Raw genomic sequence first — 18,603 nt, 5'->3', positions numbered from 1 at the left:
AACTTATAGATTAAGTATCCACAATGACAATGAAAATTTCACAATATATTGCCGAATGATTATAATTTCGGTTTTTAGAATAGAATCACCTATGTTCTGTGGTTATCATAAGAAGCCATTCATTTTTGTCTGACCTCAGTGATAGTACATAATCCAGCTTAGATCATGGGTATAACTAGATGTCCTTTTTCATCCCGAGAAACAATGTACGCGCTCAAATTCAATGCTTAATAATAGCTCAGTGCTCACATAACTACTATAGACTGCCTTTTTTACTTACTGCACCGACCAGACAACTTTACCGAACTTGCTTGGGGGTTAACTTAATCTGTGTAATCTGTCCCGTATATATATTTTTTTTATTTTAGTATTTTTTGTGATTTTTAACTGGTAGATAATTGTGCTATACATTTGTACATAAATACATAAAGTCACATCCCTTGCGGGGTAGACAGAAAACAGTATTAAAAAGACAGGCCACGTTCAGCTTTTTATAGAAGGCTTGATCATAGAATTTAAATATACATTAATTATTTCTTGATCAAATTAAACGTATCTTGATCAAATTAAGGACGTCCTGATAAAGGGTCAGGTCAAAAGTACCCGAAACCGCCGAGCTTGCATGAAGAGAGTTATGAATGTGGATGAAGCGAAGGAAGTATGCAGAGATCGTGGTAAGTGGAAAGAGGTAGTCTCTGCTTACCTCTCCGGGAAAGAGGCGTGATTTTATGTATGTATGTATGTATTAATTATTACTATTTTGTACAATAAAGATTTAATAAATAAATATGTATTTATATAATCTTAGGCCATTTCTATCGTCCAAAAGTCAGTGTTCAAGTTCACTCCCACTTTGCTTTGCGAAATCTGGATTTCCAGCCATCGAAGTTGAGCGTAATTAGTCAGCAAGTGCTGCCAACTTGGACTACTTCTCAATACTTCGCGCTATTGACTTGAATCTGAGTTCTTATTGGACTAAGTTCTAGTTATAGGGTTAGTTTTAGTTCTTAACACATACATACGAGTATGTTTATACATTTTTTATAATTCAATGTAGAATTGGGCATTAATTCCTATTATTTTTTTCTATTCGTGCCGTGTGGTTCATAATAGTTCCACTCCATCTCTTTCCCATGGATGTCGTAGATGGCGACTAAGAGATAGGTTTTTAAACTAAGGATTCTTCATTTTGGCGATGGGCTAGCAACCTGTCAGTATTTGAATCTCAATTCTATCATTACGCCAAACAGCTGATCGTGGCCTTTCAGTTTTTCAACACTGTCGGCTCTGTCTACCCCGCAGGGGATATAGACGTTACTATATGTATGTATTATATTTTGATTTGTAATCTTAACAGCTGAAACTTCGAATATTAATAAAAAAACGAATCGCCACACCCGCATAACCTATAATGGAGAAATGCTACATTTAATTTGGGGCTCCAATTTGTGTGTATGACGTACAAATTGAGTCGCAGAACTAATTTAGAGTTCCATGTGTACAGTCCGAAATATCAGCGCGGATCTGACTCGCGGTAACTTTTAACAGGGATCTAAAGTTTTCGGAAACGGCACGTGATCTTAAGACGCTGTGGCGCCATCTTTATCGCTCCACTGGAACTTGATGCGTTTAAACTTTCATTTTCCTATTTTTTGCCTGATAAAACAGGCTGTCAAAACATGAGGTAATCATATAATTTGAGAAAACTTACAGCTTAAAACATAAATGACAAAAATAATATAAGTCCAATTACAAGTTTCCACCGATAAATTTTTTTTACCTGATTATAATACGTATACAATATTTCCCTAAATTATGTAGGTACTGTAGCTATTAATATTTTTACTGCGCAATACAATTAGAAGTAATTACTTTATTAAAAAAAAAACACGTTTATGCACACCAACGCTAAACCAACTCGGCCGCAAAATTTGGGAAGGAAATATCATATTATAACCACATTATCAATTTTAATATACTAAAATGTTACAAAATTTATTTAATATGTGCCTCCCTGCCACGGAAAACTAGACTGTTCAATCATTTGTGTCGATAATTTAAATGGTGAGGTAGTTAGTTTTATTTGCCAGCGAGTGTAGCACAACCAGAAAAAAATACATACATACATACATACATATGGTCACGTCTATATCCCTTGCGGGGTAGACAGAGCCAACAGTCTTGAAAAGACTGAACAGCCACGTTCAGCTATTTAGCTTAATGATAGAATTGACATTCAAATAGCGATAGGTTGCTAGCCCATCGCCTAAAAAAGAATCCCAAGTTTGAAAGCCTATCCCTTAGTCGCCTTTTACTACCTCCATGGGAAAGAGATGGAGTGGTCCAATTAATTTTTTTGATTAGTGCCGGGAACCACATGGAACAAAAAAAACTTGACAAATAATTACTTACTTTGTGATATATATTTTCCAAAAATGCCACTTCCACAAGCTTTAAATCCGCGCGCCACGGCATGTAAACACATGCCCATGTACCTCGTACGGGTGATGTCAGGCAGGCAGAGACAATGCTCCCTGACAGCCGGCAAATGAGAATTTCAAGGGGTTCACATTACATACAGTTGCATTTACCCGCGGTTTCGCCGGCAAAAATTAATCGCCACCTACCAAAAAAGACAGTATTTTCGCGAATCCTACGATAGCTATAGGTTTTACCGGGATTCCTCGTGTCATTCTTCAGACTTTTTATTGTAGATATAGAAGCGAAATTGCTTGATAAGTTCAGTATATGACGTGTGAAGATGTGACAAACAAAAAAAAAGAAACAAACTTTACTTTACATTTATTATATTAGTAAGTATTAAGAAAAGCTCTGTCTGTTCATCTGTTTGTACGCGCTAATCTCCGAAATACGAACCGAAATACTCATTTTTTCCATATGTTAAGCCGTCTAAGACCCATAGTTTACTATGTCAATAATTTCAATCATTTACTTTGCCGTGTAGTTCCAGGCACTAAGAGAAGGGCTTATAAACTTGGGATTCTTCTTTTAGGCGATGGGCTAGCAACCTGTCACTATTTGAATCTCAATTCTATCATTCAAGCCAAACACCTGAACGTGGCCCATCAGTCTTTTCAATATTGTTGGCTCGGCAAGGGATAAAGACGTGATTATACGTATGTATGTATGTGTTTTCCCCCATATGAGAATCGGGTCGGATTATATTTGTTACGAGAGCTGGCTTTCCCCGAATATTTCTTAGTCATCTGAAGACTTAATACTTGAGTAGAGTTTGATCATTTGATAAATCCAGCTGGGTGAACCCACAAATATTGTCTCAAATCTCAATCGAATGCGAATTAGATCTAACTCGATCTAAACCGATTGCCGTCTGAGTACCAGATTGTCGTGGACCATAGCAGTTTTGAAGTTACATCACTTACTGACTGCCTAATTTTGATATCTAGTTGCTAAGTCGAGGCTATTAATGTTGAAGAAAATCTACAGATTAAGTTTTATTTTTATACTATTTCGTTTAGGGTTTAATACATACATACCTACACAAATATAATCATACATACTTACACGTCTATATCCATTGCGGGGAAGACAGAGACTACAGATGTGTAAAGACTGATAGACCACTTTCAGCTGTTTGGCTTGAATGATAGAATTGAGATTCAAATAGTGACAGGTTGCTAGCCCATCGCCTAAAAGAAGAATCTCAAGTTTATAAGCCCATCCCTTAATCGCCATTTACGACATCCATAGGAATGAAACGGAGCGGTCCTATTCTTTTTTTTATTAGTGCCAGGAACCACACGGTACCAAGTATTATCCGACCCAATTCTCGTTATGGGGAAAAACAATATTCTATTTATGTCCTGTGTAGTTTGTCTTTGTGTTCATTTGACCGTTCGTAATACTGTTCCGGTCAGCGGCACCGGCTGGACCTAGCAAATTTATAAATTGTGAGCCTTCATTCCTTTCCTTGTTGATTGTGTGTCTTTTAAATACAGTTTTGTTAGGATGTTGCCGTGTGATATAAGGCACTTTAGAATAGAACCACTCCATATATTTACCATATCGTAAATGGCGATTATGGGATGGGCTTTTAAACTTGGGATTCTTGTTGTGGGCGATGGGCTAGCAACCTGTCACTATTTGGATCGCGGACTGTCACTATAGGAACGTGGCATTTCATTTTTTTCAAGACTGTTGACTCTTTATACCCCGCTAAGAATACAGATGTATGTATGAGGATATCTTTGTCTCGTCTTTGTTTCCAATAGTACCCTCCTTTATTTGTAGTTGGGTTGAACATACTGCGAACCCAATTGGGTTGATGTAAGGACCTTACCTTCTTCTTCCTCCTGGCTTGAGTCCTAGTGGCATCCTCACCACTCTGAAGAGGCGCCCGGAGAATGCCTTTGAACATGGATCCTGGATTGGGAGAGTCAGGTTTTTACACGAAGCGAGTTCCATCTGACCTCCGCAACCTTTTCAAGTAAACCTAACCCATATTGGATCCATCATGGTTACAGGTCCCGTTTCCTGAATGTGCAGGTTTCCTCACGATGCTTTCCCTCACTGTAAGAGCATCGGTTAGTATTCAAACTAATGTACATAACTTTCCAAAATAGTCATTGGTTCATGACCGAGGTGGGATTTGAACCTGTGCCTTTCTGCGTATCACGCATTTTAAGCGGGCACCTTATCGATTTGACCACCGGCGCTCCCTTTATCGGTAGCAACAAGAGCATTTGCACACAATCATATTTTCGTATCGTATTCTATCGCCACGTTAGAATAGAATAGAATAGTACTTTTTTTTAAATTCTATACAAGGTATCACTTATTGACGTCACATCGCTTAAATCTAATTATAACTACTACCGCTTCCAAAGCGCATGTGTAGAAAAAGCTGCGGAACAAAGTTCACTGTAACATTTCACCGGAAGTCAATTTACAAATATAGATCTCTTAAATCTAAATCGTGGACGTTCATATTCATACGTATAAACTAACAATTTTACTAACATATCTATCATGATATACAGACGAATATCCCAGCTGATTTCCTCGTTTGAGCAACTTGGATATTCTAGACCAATTAGGTCCCAATGTAGTGGATCAGGCACTCAAGACTGCAGAGCCAAGCGAATTAAGTAATCATGACATTCATAATAAATGTCTCTAAAAATATGTAACCCGTATGGAGCTGAGAATATTCCGTACTGCGAACTAAATTGGCCATTCGATCGATAAAATCATACATACATGTAGACACGTCTATATTCCTTGCGGCGTAGACAGAGCCTGTTTGGCTTTATGATGGAATCACATACCTACATAAAATCACGCTTCTTTTTTTAGACTAAATCTTTCCACTTGCCACGATCCCTGCATACGACATTCGCTTCATACACATATCAATTTCTACCTAGCAAACTATATACGGGACAAATTACACAGATTGAGTTAACCTCGAAGTAAGTTCGAAACTTGTGTTACGAGATACTAACTCAACGATACTATATTTTATAATAAATTCTTATATAGACAAACATCCAAGACCCAGGCCAATCAGAGAAAGTTCGTTTCTCATCATGCCCTGGCCGGGATTCGAACCCAGGACCTCCGGTGAGACAGACAAGTGCACTACCGCTGCGCCACAGAGGCCGTTTATATTATATAATTGACCGAATAATAAGCCTGTGAAATCTCTCTCATGGTATACGAGGGTGTGAAGTATTAGTTTTGCTGCCAACAACGAAAGACGTCTTGTCTTTCAGAACCCTGTCTAAAGGGCGTAATTATTGGCAACGTCCAACATCCAATTACATGGGTTATTTTGCGAACAACAAAGCGAAGTCCTGTGGGAATTATAGTTGTTTTTGCTCCGTTCCCTCTGATTGATTTCCACTATTAACAGGGTCAGTTGATGAATACATACATACAAATTTATAACGCCCTTTCCCAAAGGCATAGACAGAGGCTGTGGGGTTTTATTTGGTATGGTGTACAGATGTATTTCGCCTTTTTTCTAAGTAAGACCAGTTTAAAAATGAACATTCACCTCCTCGATTATGCCACCGTTGTAAAAGCGTCGGTTAGCATTCAAACTAATATACGTTGTGAATTCCAGGTAATCCTCTTTCAGTACATCTCAAAACATATGGAACCTGTTTGTATCTTCTTCCTCTTGGCTTTAGATCCGGTTGCATCTTCATCACTCTGGAGACCTGACCATGAATCTTGGATTAGACTCAGGTTTTTACACGAAACGACTCCCATCTGAGCTCCGCAACCTTTGCAGGTAAACCTAACCCGTATTGGATCGATCATGGTAACACATTTTAGCAGTTGCCTGAATGTGCAGGTTTCCTTACAGTGTTTTACCTCTCCGTAAGAGCATCAGTTAGTAGTCAAACTAATGTATGGCCATGGCCGAGGTGGGATTTGAACCTGTGCCCTTCTGAACATCCACGCATTTTAACCGGTCAACTTACCGATTCCTGCTTGTATGTTCATGCCAAATTAAAAATTCTACACCCAGCCGTGTTTATGTCTAACAATAAGTCAGTAACTCAACCAATCAGATAATGAACAACCTGCATCCGAATACATACATACATGTAGTGACGTCTATATACCTTGCGGGGTAGACAGGGCCTACAGTCCTGAAGAGACTGACAGGCCCCGTTCGGCTTTATGATAGAATTGAGACTCAAACAGTAACAGGTTAGTTTAAAAGCCTATCCCTCAGCCGAATATCTCAATGATATCAAAAAACTTCCACGAGTTTACGAAATACATGAGACGTTTCTTCATACTTAAAAATAAAAACTTTCAAAAAGATTTTCGATGTAACTTAATGGATATATCCCTGAGGCATATATAACCCTACGTCAAGACTAGATGCTAGAATAAATTGGGCTAGAATTTGGGATGATAGGTTTAACCCGTCGGCTTACGGGTCGGTCGCAGTGGACCACGTTGTATGCTGTTATACTCTAGTGAATTGAATTTGGTCTAGAACTTTGAAGGGATTAATATACATGTAACTTGTTATTGATGTATCCATTGACTTTCAAGGTTTGACTTAGTAATACTAATCCCAATTGGTATAAGTCCGCCATTGTACATATTCTTCTAAATCCTAAGAGTGTTTTGTAATTTGTCATATTTCATAAAGAGTTTTCCAACAAACAAACTAAGCTAACTTTTTCTTATAGAGTTTTACAGAGCCAACAGTCTCAAAAATACTGAGAGGCCACGTTCAAATAGATAGATAGATATAATTCCACTCCAAGGTCACGTTCAGCCTCATGAAAGAATTGAGAAACATATCGCACCTTCGGTACAACTAAGTCACAAATAACCAAAATTGCAAAAACGAACTAAGTATGCCAAATTGTTTTTGAATCATGCCTTTACTTGGGACAACAAAAACATCCGCGAAAGTAAACAATTAATATTGCAAAGATGTTAAACCTACTTAATTTTAAAAAGAGTTGTTGTGGCTGTGATATTATAACAGTGAATTTACTGAACAGGTACCTATAGCTGTATCCTACTTATATTATAATTGCGAAAGTTTGTGAGTACGAGTATGTCAGGATGTCAGTATGGAAGTTCGTTACTCTTTCACGCAAAAACTACTGAACCGATAACGATGAAATTAGGTATGTACGTAGCTGAAGACCCAGAATAACATAAAAGCTACTTTTTATCCCGGAGTTCCCGCGGGATTGATTCCACGCGGGCGGAGTCGCGGGCGGCCTCTAGTATATAATAAATTATAGTGTACATCTTCGTGAGACAGTGAATTAACTGAATAATTTAAACACCACTCATTCTTCTCAAATTCATTACAAACCTTATGACCAGTCCGTGCCGCAGAGGAACGCATAAAGCTACCGATCCCTATACATCGTGGGATCCCGTACATATTTCAACGGGATCCCGGGATCGAGGTGAAGATGGAGTGAGGACGCTTGTGTTTGATTGATTCAGAAGTAAGGCGAGTGATTGGTGAGTTATGTTAGCTGCTGAGTTATTGAAGCTGGGTTTGTTGTGTTATTTAAATTGATTTTATATTATACTAGCAGCCCGCCCCGGCTTCGCACGGGTGGACATATTTTTGTGTTTTATATTTTGAAATAAACATTTCTCTCAGGCGATAATATTTTTGGAGTGCGTGTTTTTAATTTCACGATATTTCAGAATCTATTTATCCAATCACTGAGCTGTAAAGGACAAAGTTTATCTCCGTAAAATTATCTTGATGATAAAACAACTTTCAATCATAAGGATTAATATGCTTGTGTAATAATAATTCTCAAAACGCACCTTTGAATTTACATTATTTTTTACGCACAAAATACCTTGTAGTTACTAAATTATAGAAGTTAGATGTATTGTGTCGCGGACTTTTTTATAGATCTGCAAAAATCCTTTATTTTTGTAATACATTGTATGTCTGTATAATCAACAGTGGATCCAGCGCACGCACGGAAAGATTTTCGGTAGCGCTTTTTTTCCCGGATTACACTTTATGAATGTTGAATAATTTACCTGAAAACTAATTTATTTCAAAACAAATTTATGCCTATGTCACTTTTGAAGGTCTATTCTATATCTGTGCCAAATTTTATCAAAATCGGACCAGTAGTTTTTGAGTTTATTCCACTCAAACATACAAAAATACAAATCTTTCCTCTTTATTATTAGTGTGGATAGTGTGGATGTGGACTATTAAACATATTTATTAGATTTGGTATTACATAGATTAGTTAAACCTATGAATCTATTTAATTTGTATTTTAAAATTTTCCATGAATGTCGCAAAACTGACTAAGGGAATAGGCACATTGATCTAGTGCAAGCTTGCTAATGGATCAGCTATCTTAAGGATTATTTCCAAAAATGTGATAATTTTTTATACATTGTACGCATGCCTTATTAGTAGTTTTGAGATATTTAAGCAGGTTCTATATGCTGTGATTTCCGACACTTCATTATAGAATTACTCCATATTTTTCACTTGGATGTCGTAAAAGGCGACTGAGGCTAAGAGGTTATAAAACTTCTAATTTCTTTTGGAGGCGATGGGCTAGCAACCTATCACTTTTTGAATCTCAATTCCATCGCTAACCCGTACAGCTGAATTTTGCCTTTCAGTCTTTCCAAGACTGTCGACTCTGTCTTCCCCGCAGGGAAAAGACGTGATCTATATGTATGTATGTTCAATTATGAGTTTCCATGTGGCAAAACTACTATTTTACAAGAAGCACCTAATAAAGTTGACAAGAAGTTACCCTAGTCCAACTTTCCCGTAATATTTTTAGCTGCATAAAGCTGAAGTTAAGATGGATGTAGTGAGTGGCGCGGGGAATCCCCTGGGATTACGCCGGGAAGTTATATGTGTTGGTTGTGAGCTGGACTAGTCATTCTCAACTTATATAATGTTTCTGACAAGATATATTACTGTTTGTATATGCCTTCGTCTTGACTTAAATGACGCGGTCGCTCGTGTGAAAATATACATGAATACTTATAATCACGTCTTTATCCCTTGCGGGGTAAACAGAGTCAACTGTCTTCAAGAGACTGATAGCCCACGTTCAGCTGTTTGGCTTAATGATAGAATTGAGATTCAAATAGTGACAGGTTGCTAGCCCATCGCCTAAAAGAAGAATCCCAAATGTATAAACCTATCCCTTAGTCGCCTTTTACGACATCCATGGGAAAGAGATGGAGTGGTCCTATTCTTTTTTGTATTGGTGCCGGGAACCACACGGTACGGCAAGTTGAAAAATAGCTGTCAATTTTATTACTCCTGCACAATGTACAAAACTTACCTGATTCGCGAGTTGTTAAAGTCATGTTTAATATTCCCCTGAAGGCCAACTTCCCGGTTCCCCGGTCCCGATATAATTACACGGCGACCTTTTCAATCTCGGAGCCAAGTTCCGAGCGAACCGTGATTTTGTAACGCCGCAAATTATACTTCGTCTTACAACTACTTGGCCTTTTTTTCTTGTCGAGTTTCTGTGCGGACAGTTTAAAGATAAACCGATGAATAGGTAATGTATACTATTTATTTTGTGGCGTGTGGTTACCGGAATCAAGAGAAAAAAAGAATAGGACCACTCCATCTCATTCTCACGGATGTCGTTAAAAGCGAGTAAGGCTTATAACTCGGGATTCTTCTTTTAGGCGATGAGCTAGCAACTCTGTCTGTCTGTCACTATTTTAAGCTGAAGTCAGTATTTTCAACACTGTTGGATCTGTCTACCCCGCAAAGAATATAGACGTGATTATATGTATGTATGTATACGTTAGTATATATACGATAATCAGTTGCAGTTAGGCAACTGATTATCGTAAAAATCAAGAGTTAAACAAGTTTTACAATTTATACATCACTTTCAAAACTAGTTAGCATACCTACACGTACATATACAAGACAAACATCCAACATTCTATTTGCTTAGGATACAGCTAAATACGTACTAAAACTATGAATAAACATAAAATCAGGAATTTTACCGAATGTAGTAGATTTGTCCCGGAGAGTTGGCCATCCGCTGCGAAGTTCGCTGATGAATAGATTGACCACAAGGAGCTACGAATACAATGGAGATTGCAACATTACTTATATATACATTTTTTTACACTTTGTCTAATTGAAATATAACGAGTAAACACTCACAGCTCTTTAAAACTTTAATTTACATTGTGTTTTGTAAACTAAATATAAGCCAGTAAATTTTTATTTATTGTTTAATTAACAATGGTACACAATAGCTTTTTAAACCCCAGCCCAAATTTTGGAATATCTTTAGTTGCTTAAGGTGTATGAGCTAGCGATATTTTGCCATTGTTTTCATTATGCGCTAGATTTCTTAAAAAAAGGTTCAAGAATCTAGATTTGCTGAATAAATTTGGCTAGTGCTTGAAAATCTCTTTTGCGCAGTTATAGGCAAAGTCCACAACTTTAAGAACTTCTTTTGTTTCATCCACATGCATTCATTTTTTCCTGTATACTCGTATTAGGGTACAGTACGAGAGTAATGTATACTAATATTATAAGGCTGAAGAGTTTGTTTGTTAGAACGCGCTAATTACAGGAACTACTGGTTCGAATTGAAAAAATATTTTTGCGTTGAATAGACCTTGTATCGAGAAAGGCTTTAGGCTATATAACATCACGCTGCAACTATTAGAAGCGAAGAAACATTAGAAAATGTGAAAAAAACGGGGAAAATTATTAATCCTTGAGAGCTTTAATGATGCCTTAAATAACTACTCCACGCCGAAGAAGTCGCGGGCATAGCTAATGCCCAAATATTTTGGGCATACCTATTCTCGATTTGATCAAGGCATATCCTTCTAATTTTACCATGTACACTTGCCTTGTATACATTAGAACTCCATTTCCTTCCTCACTCGTGCCCCGACCGTAGTCGTCGCACTGTCCTTTCTAATTATGACCTTTTCTCCGCCCCGGCGACTCTCCGTTATTCCACAAAGCAAAATCAAATTATTCAAATATTTAGACAACACGGTCCCCAAATGAATTTAGATTAGTTGCTGAAATTAAATGACCATTGGTATTCGGATTGGTCGCAATAGTAAAATGGTAGATCTCAGAAGTAACTCAGTGAAATGATGGTGTTCGACATATTTATTGTTTGTATAGAAAAGGATTTGAGAATTAAGAATGAAGAACAATTCATTTGTTTTGTGTCGTGTGGATCCCAGCTCTTTAGCATAGGGTTTTTAACATGATCCAATATAAGTTATATTCCCCTGCAAGGTTGCAAAGGTCAGATGGGAATCGCTAAGTAAAATAGCCTGACATACCAATTCAGAATCATGTTTAAACCTCGGTCTTCACTCCAGAGAGGTGAGGATATACCAGGATTAAAACCAAATGGAAAAAGAAATAAGTCGCTTTGTGTGAAAACCTGACTTACCCAGGAAAGGCCTCAGACAGGCCCGGGTTTCTTCCACAGAGCTGAGCCCGTAGCCAGAACTGATGCTAGGCAAAAGGATGATATTATCAACAGTGTAACCGGAGCGGTAATTCACACAAAGGAAAGACCTTCCGCCAGGGTAGGTGTGATGCCTAGGGAACCGCGGCTCCGACAATGTTGATTCAGATTTTGTATTTATTGATCCTATTTGTGAAATCTTTGCTTGCGCGTTTTGACCCATCGCTATTATTGGCTGATAGCGTCGCGTCATTGGTTCTTGTGACTTGCGCCGTATAGATGTCGCCACAATAGCTTACCAAAATCTCCTTTCTGTCCTACTCCTGCAGTTTGGTAAAAAGAACATACATACATACATATGGTCACGTCTATATCCCTTGCGGGGTAGACATAGCCAACAGTCTTGAAAAGACTGAATGGCCACGTTCAGCTATTTGGCTTAATGATAGAATTGAGATTCAAATAGTATCTTATCTAGATAAGAATCCCAAGTTTGTAAGCCTATCCCTTAGTCTCCTTTTACGACATCCATGGGAATGAGATGGAGTGGTCCTATTCTTTTTTGTATTGAGCCGGGAACCACACGGCAAAAAGAACCTTCCGGTTATTCCCCCTTGGCCCCAGCGTGTCATGAAACGAGATACACATTATAAAAGGGTGAATCCTTAGGGATGGGGTGGTATTAAAATATAGGAGTATTGTTTAAAATATGAATAATTCAGATGCGGGACGCTCGCCGATTTGATTATATAGGAATAAACATATTAAGTAAAGCGTGTATTAAAATGCATGAAACTTGGATTTAGGAACGCCATTGTATATTGTATGATTCGTTTTGACAAGCCGAAGCTTGGTATAGTGTTTATCAAATGAGAAAATTGTGTTTTATTTACATACATACATACATACATATGGTCACGTCTATATCCCTTGTGGAGTACACAGAGCCAACAGTCTTGAAAAGTTTGAACGGCCACGTTCAGCTGTATGGCTAAATGATGGAATTGAGATTCAAATAGTGACAAGTTGCTAGTCCATCGCCTAAAAAAGAATATCAAGTTTACAAGCCTATCCCTTATTCGCCTTTTACGGCATCCATGGGAAGGATATGAAGTAGTCCTTTACTTAAGTGCCGGTAATCACACGGCAGTGGTAGAAAAATGTTTAAATAAATAAAGTGGTTCCCGGCACCAATACAAAAAGTATAGAGCCACTCCATCTCTTTCCCATTGATGTCGTAAAAGGCGACTAAGGGATAGGCTTACAAACTTGGGATTCTTTTTTAGGCGATGGGCTAGCAACCTGTCACTATTTGAATCTCAATTCTATCATTAAGCCAAATAGCTGAACGTGGCCGTTCAAACTTTTCGAGACTGTTGGCTCTGTGTACCCCACAAGGGATATAGACGTGATTATATGTATGTATGTCAGTCAAATGGTATGAAAAGCTGGGATTTTGGTAGAGGTAAGAGCCAGGTGAATATAGTTGTTCAAATTATATAGTGTCAGTATTAAAAATATAATTATTATATTAATTAATTATTATATAATATAATTATTATATTTTTAATACTGACACTAATATCTTATAAAACTTCGATTATTTTTTACATAAAAGTAACTGTTCATAAATGCTTATTTTGTATAATGACACAGTCATGTTGAAACATAAAACAGTAAATGAAAATGCTGTAAATGATTCTTTTAAATGTGCATTATTCGCAAAGCGTATTATTTAAACTCAAAACATTAGTATAAATTTAATTTAAGCTGTTAATTTCAGGCCCAAATTGAATGGCCATATTGACTCAATCATCAAATGATTTTAATGGTAAACATGACTTTTCACGGATTATACAATACAATAATGAACTCGAAATAGAAATCACCTTTGTACCATCTGTATCTGTTTTGTGCTGTTTTGTATGTTTTACTCTTATGGTTTGTCTATCTATTTATTTTCTGATTCAAAAAAGTAATGTTTAAATATGCTTTGTCTACATGCAATATTCTTAAATATATTAACTTAAAGTTTTTTTCTATTCGGTCAGCTGGATGACTGATAGAGAATGCCAAACGGCATTAAGTCCGCCTTTTGTACATTTTCGTTTTGTGCAATAAAGTTTTAAATAAATAATATTGCCTTTTTTGGGTTTCTTATTTGTCTTAATTTGCAATAGCAGATATCTCAGTTCTGACGGTGTAGTCAGAGCCTTTCCTAGCTACATTGATCATTCGCACGTCCACTCATTTCAGCGATATGCATCCATTTCTAGAAACATTTCTACGAATAACGATATCAATGAAATACCCTGATTAACAAGAACATCACATGCTAATCATGCATGCATCATTAAGCCAAACAGCTGAACGTGGCCTATCAGTTTTTTTAAGACCGTTGGCTCTGTCTATCCCGCAAGGGATACAGACGTGATTATGTGTATGTATGTATCACTGTCTATTCCAATAATTTTACATTGAAAGATTTTCTCTCTGAAACACACAAAATAATTAACATACAATTATATATTTAACTTATAAAAAAAATTGGCAAATGAAAAAAGAGTTTTGATTTTTTTTAACTCAAGCATAAACACACTGGTAGAGCTGATCTCTCAGCCCCGCGACGGCGTCGTCAGAGCCTCTTTTAGCTTCATTGGAGCAGGTGGTCAGTCGTTCACAAGTCTGTTCATTGTGGCGTCGAGCGTTCGTCAAACTTAAGTCCAGTTCGAATCCTAACGCAACAGCCGCTTGAGACAATTCTTTGATGGATTCTTCGATTTCATCGCTGGAATTGATTTTATAATTATTTACGTTTAGGCTAGCAGATCAATTTCGCAAACTATAAATCAATCATTCTAGATACTGGTAGTCTTAAAACGCAGAAAGTAGAAGATATACTCGTATAATACAGATTATAACATAAAGCTGAAAACCAAATTTCATTCTCAACATTTGTACTGTCGTGTGGTAGCGGCACCAATATAAAAAAAGAATAGGACCACTCCATCTCGTCCCCATGGATGTTGTAAAAGGCGTCTAAGGGATAGGCTTATAAACTTGGGATTATTTTTTAGGCAATGGGCTAGTAACCTGCCACTATTTGTATCTCCATTCTATCATCGAGCCAAAAAGCTGAACGTGGCCTATCAGTCTTTTGAAGACTTTCGACTCTGTCTACCCCGCAAGGGATATAGACTTGACTATGAAATTCAAATAGTGGCAGGTTGCTAGCCCATCGCCTAAAAGAAGAATCCCAAGTTTATAAGCATATCTCTTAGTCGCCTTTAACTTCATCCATAGGAAAGACAAGGAGAGGTCCTATTTTTTCTATTGATGCCGGGAACCACACGGCACGCCCATATAGCAGACGAATTCACCTTCGCCTTGAGCGTACTGGAGTCTTCCGGGCTTTCTCATCACCTCCCATTGCAGTAGACTCTAACACCAATTGCATATGATTTCTAGTGATTCCTATCATCTGCTCGGCATACTTCCCCATCTTGGCTATAGACACCCTGGCTTCTTCAGTACACTGATAGATGTTGGCCACATGCTTGCTGGCTACGGTTTTCGCAACACGTCGCTCCTCGTTGCACATATCTGCCGAAGGATAATGTCATACATATATCCTTTGCGGGGTAGACATAGCCAACAGTCTCGAAAAGACTGAATGGCCACGTTCAGATATTTGGCTTAACGATAGAATTGAGATTCAAATAGTGACAGGTTGCTGACCCATCGCCTAGAAAAGAATCCCAAGTTTGTAAGCCTATCCCTTAGTCGCCTTTTACGACATCCATGGGAAAGAGATGGAATGGTCCTATTCTTTTTTGTATTGGTGCCGGGAACCACACGGCACTGCCGGGAACCACACGGCACACAAATATGTGAGTGTACATAAATTTTTTACCGGGCACGTTCAGTTTGTCAGCTAACTGTATTAAATCTTTGTAAATCCTCTGTTTCTTCAGAACCGCTTCGTTGATCTCGTCTTTTATCCTCTTAAGAATTTTCGTGGTCAGCTGCTGATAGGAACTCTGGATGTTTCTGTGGTAAGTGTCCAGAAATGGTCCTAGAACTGTGTCCATGTATCTGGTGACTTCGCTGCGATTTGAAATTCATGATTAGGTTCCTTTTAGAGTGACATAAATACATAAAATCCACGCGACCAGTACAAAAAAAGAATAGGACCACTCCATCTCTTTCCCATGGATGTCGTAAAAGGCGACTAAGGGATAGGCTTATAAACTTGGGATCCTTCTTTTAGGCGATGAACTAGCAACCTGTCACTATTTGAATCTCAATTCTATCATTAAGCCAAACAGCTGAACGTGGCCTATCAGTCTCTTCATGACTGTTGGCTCTGTCTACCCCGCAAGGGATAAAGACGTGCCATATGTATGTATGTATGTTGTACCTGCTGACCAAAGTTGGGGCTCTTCTTTTTGCTGTTATTTTCCCCCAGCGTTCCTTGAGAACTGTCAAATGATTCTCCAGCTCCACAGGTTGATGTTGCCACGGGGGTATCTCAAAACATAAGCCGCCATCTTGCCGTAATTGGTCACTGCGCTCCTGGAATGAAAATTGATTAATTATCAATCATCAAGTGTCGTGTGGTTCCCGGCACCAGTACAAAAAAAAGAATAGGACCACTCCATCTCTTTCCCATGGATGTCGTAAAAGGCGTCTAAGAGATAGGCTTACAAACTTGGGATTCTTTTTTAGGCGATGTATTAGCAACCTGTCACTATTTGAATCTCAATTCTATCATTAAGCCAAATAGCTGAACGCGGCCATTCAGTCTTTTCCAGACTGTTGGCTCTGTCTACCCCGCAAGGGATATAGACGTGACCATGTATATGTATGTATGTCTCCATTATTTTAACAGTATCTGAACTAGGTACAGCAATGTCGAAATCAGAAAGCGAATTGCGTTTTCACTTTTACTTTTATTTTTACACGTGTGCTTTCTGGGAAGCATTCGGAGAAGGAAGAAAGGGACATTCTGGGAAAGAGACATTCGGGGAATGGACGCTCAAGGAAATGACTTCAATGAACCGACTGGACATTCCGGTAATAAGACCTAACGTGCCGCGAGGCTCTATTTAAACATACTACGTACGCCCTTGACCATGGATCCCAGACTGGGTGAGTCAGGTTTTACACGAAATTACTCCCATATATGCCAGTGGGTCCTGGCACCAATAAAATAAAGAATAGGACCACTCCATCTCTTTCCCATGGATGTCGTAATAGGCGACTAAGGGATAGGCTGAGATTCTTTATTTAAGCGATGGGCTAGCAACCTATCACTATTTGAATCTCAATTCTATCACTAAGCCAAATAGCTGAACGTGGCCATTCAGTCTTTTCAAGACTGTTGGCTCTGTCTACCCCGCAAGGTATATAGACGAGACACACACAGTGTGTTCCCATATAACGGTTATCAATCACCTTTATAGACGCAAACCATCAAATTAATAGGTTCCCGTAAAATACTTATTTTGGGCATCATTGAAGCCCTTAATGTTGAATAATTTTCCCTATTTTTTTCACATTTTCCATTATTTCTTCGCTCCTTTATTAAGTTGCAGCGTGATATTATATTATAGTCTAAAGCCTTCCTCGATTAATGATCTATTCAACACAAAAAGAATTTGCAATTCGAACTAAAAGTTCCTGAGATTAGCGCGTTCAAACAAACAAACTCTTCAGCTTTATAATATTAGTATAGATGTAACCGCTTACCCTACACTGAGCAGCCGGCTCTAATCCCTTTGCGAAACTAACATACAATACATCCAATACTAATACATATACCAGCGGCGTCATGGTTATACAACATGTCTTTGATGTCAATGGCTTTCCGATATTAGATTTCTTAAAGCAATTACCAGGTGAAATGACACGTGAAAAACGATTATATTTATTTGTTTTCGTTTCAACATGTGCGTTGTCGGATTACGTAAACAGAAACGTTATATATGGAAATTTGTAGCGCGAGTCGTAATATTAGGTTGCAATTATTTTTTGTAAGGTATCGAATGTTTTAATCGCATATAAATCTCATTGCGAATACGTTATAATTGTTAATTCAATTGTTTTCAGTAACAGGAACCTTTCTCAGTATCTGGTAAAAGGTCAGGTCAAAAATATATAGTTAGTAACTGGCGAGCTTGCATTAAAGATGAATGCAAAATCGAGATTGAAGCAAAAAAATATGTATACAAGCTGGAAAATATATCATTCCATGACAGATCTATAACTTTCATTTTCCGTGTGGTTCCCGGCACCAATACAAAAACAGAATAGGACCACTCCATCTCTTTCCCATGGATGTCGTAAAAGGAGACTAAGGGATAGGCTTACAAACTTGGTATTCATCTTTTAGGCGATTGGCTATAAACCTGTCACTATTAAAATCTCATCACAAAGACAAACAGCTGAACGTGGCCTATTAATCTTTTCAAGACTGATGGCTCTATCTACCCCTCAAGGGTTATTAACGTGATTATATATATGTACCATGGACCGTGTGACTCAGATTAACCAGACTAATTGTGTCGTGACGTATGCAAAGCAATCTTATCAGTAATCTACTCCGTAGAAGTGTATGAATAAGCAATAAGTTCAG

General features: G+C 38.0%; 1 pseudogene; it reads right to left on the bottom strand.

The window, feature by feature from the left end:
- Positions 1-14,451: 14,451 nt before the first annotated feature.
- On the bottom strand, positions 14,452-18,353 carry LOC106137402 (uncharacterized; annotated as a pseudogene).
- Between the last annotated feature and the right edge of the window lie 250 nt (positions 18,354-18,603).

Source organism: Amyelois transitella, chromosome 18 (genome assembly GCF_032362555.1).
Source record: "Amyelois transitella isolate CPQ chromosome 18, ilAmyTran1.1, whole genome shotgun sequence".
Taxonomy (NCBI): domain Eukaryota; kingdom Metazoa; phylum Arthropoda; class Insecta; order Lepidoptera; family Pyralidae; genus Amyelois; species Amyelois transitella.
The sequence above is the reverse complement of the archived record's forward strand: the minus strand, read 5'-3'. Positions and strand labels throughout refer to the sequence as shown.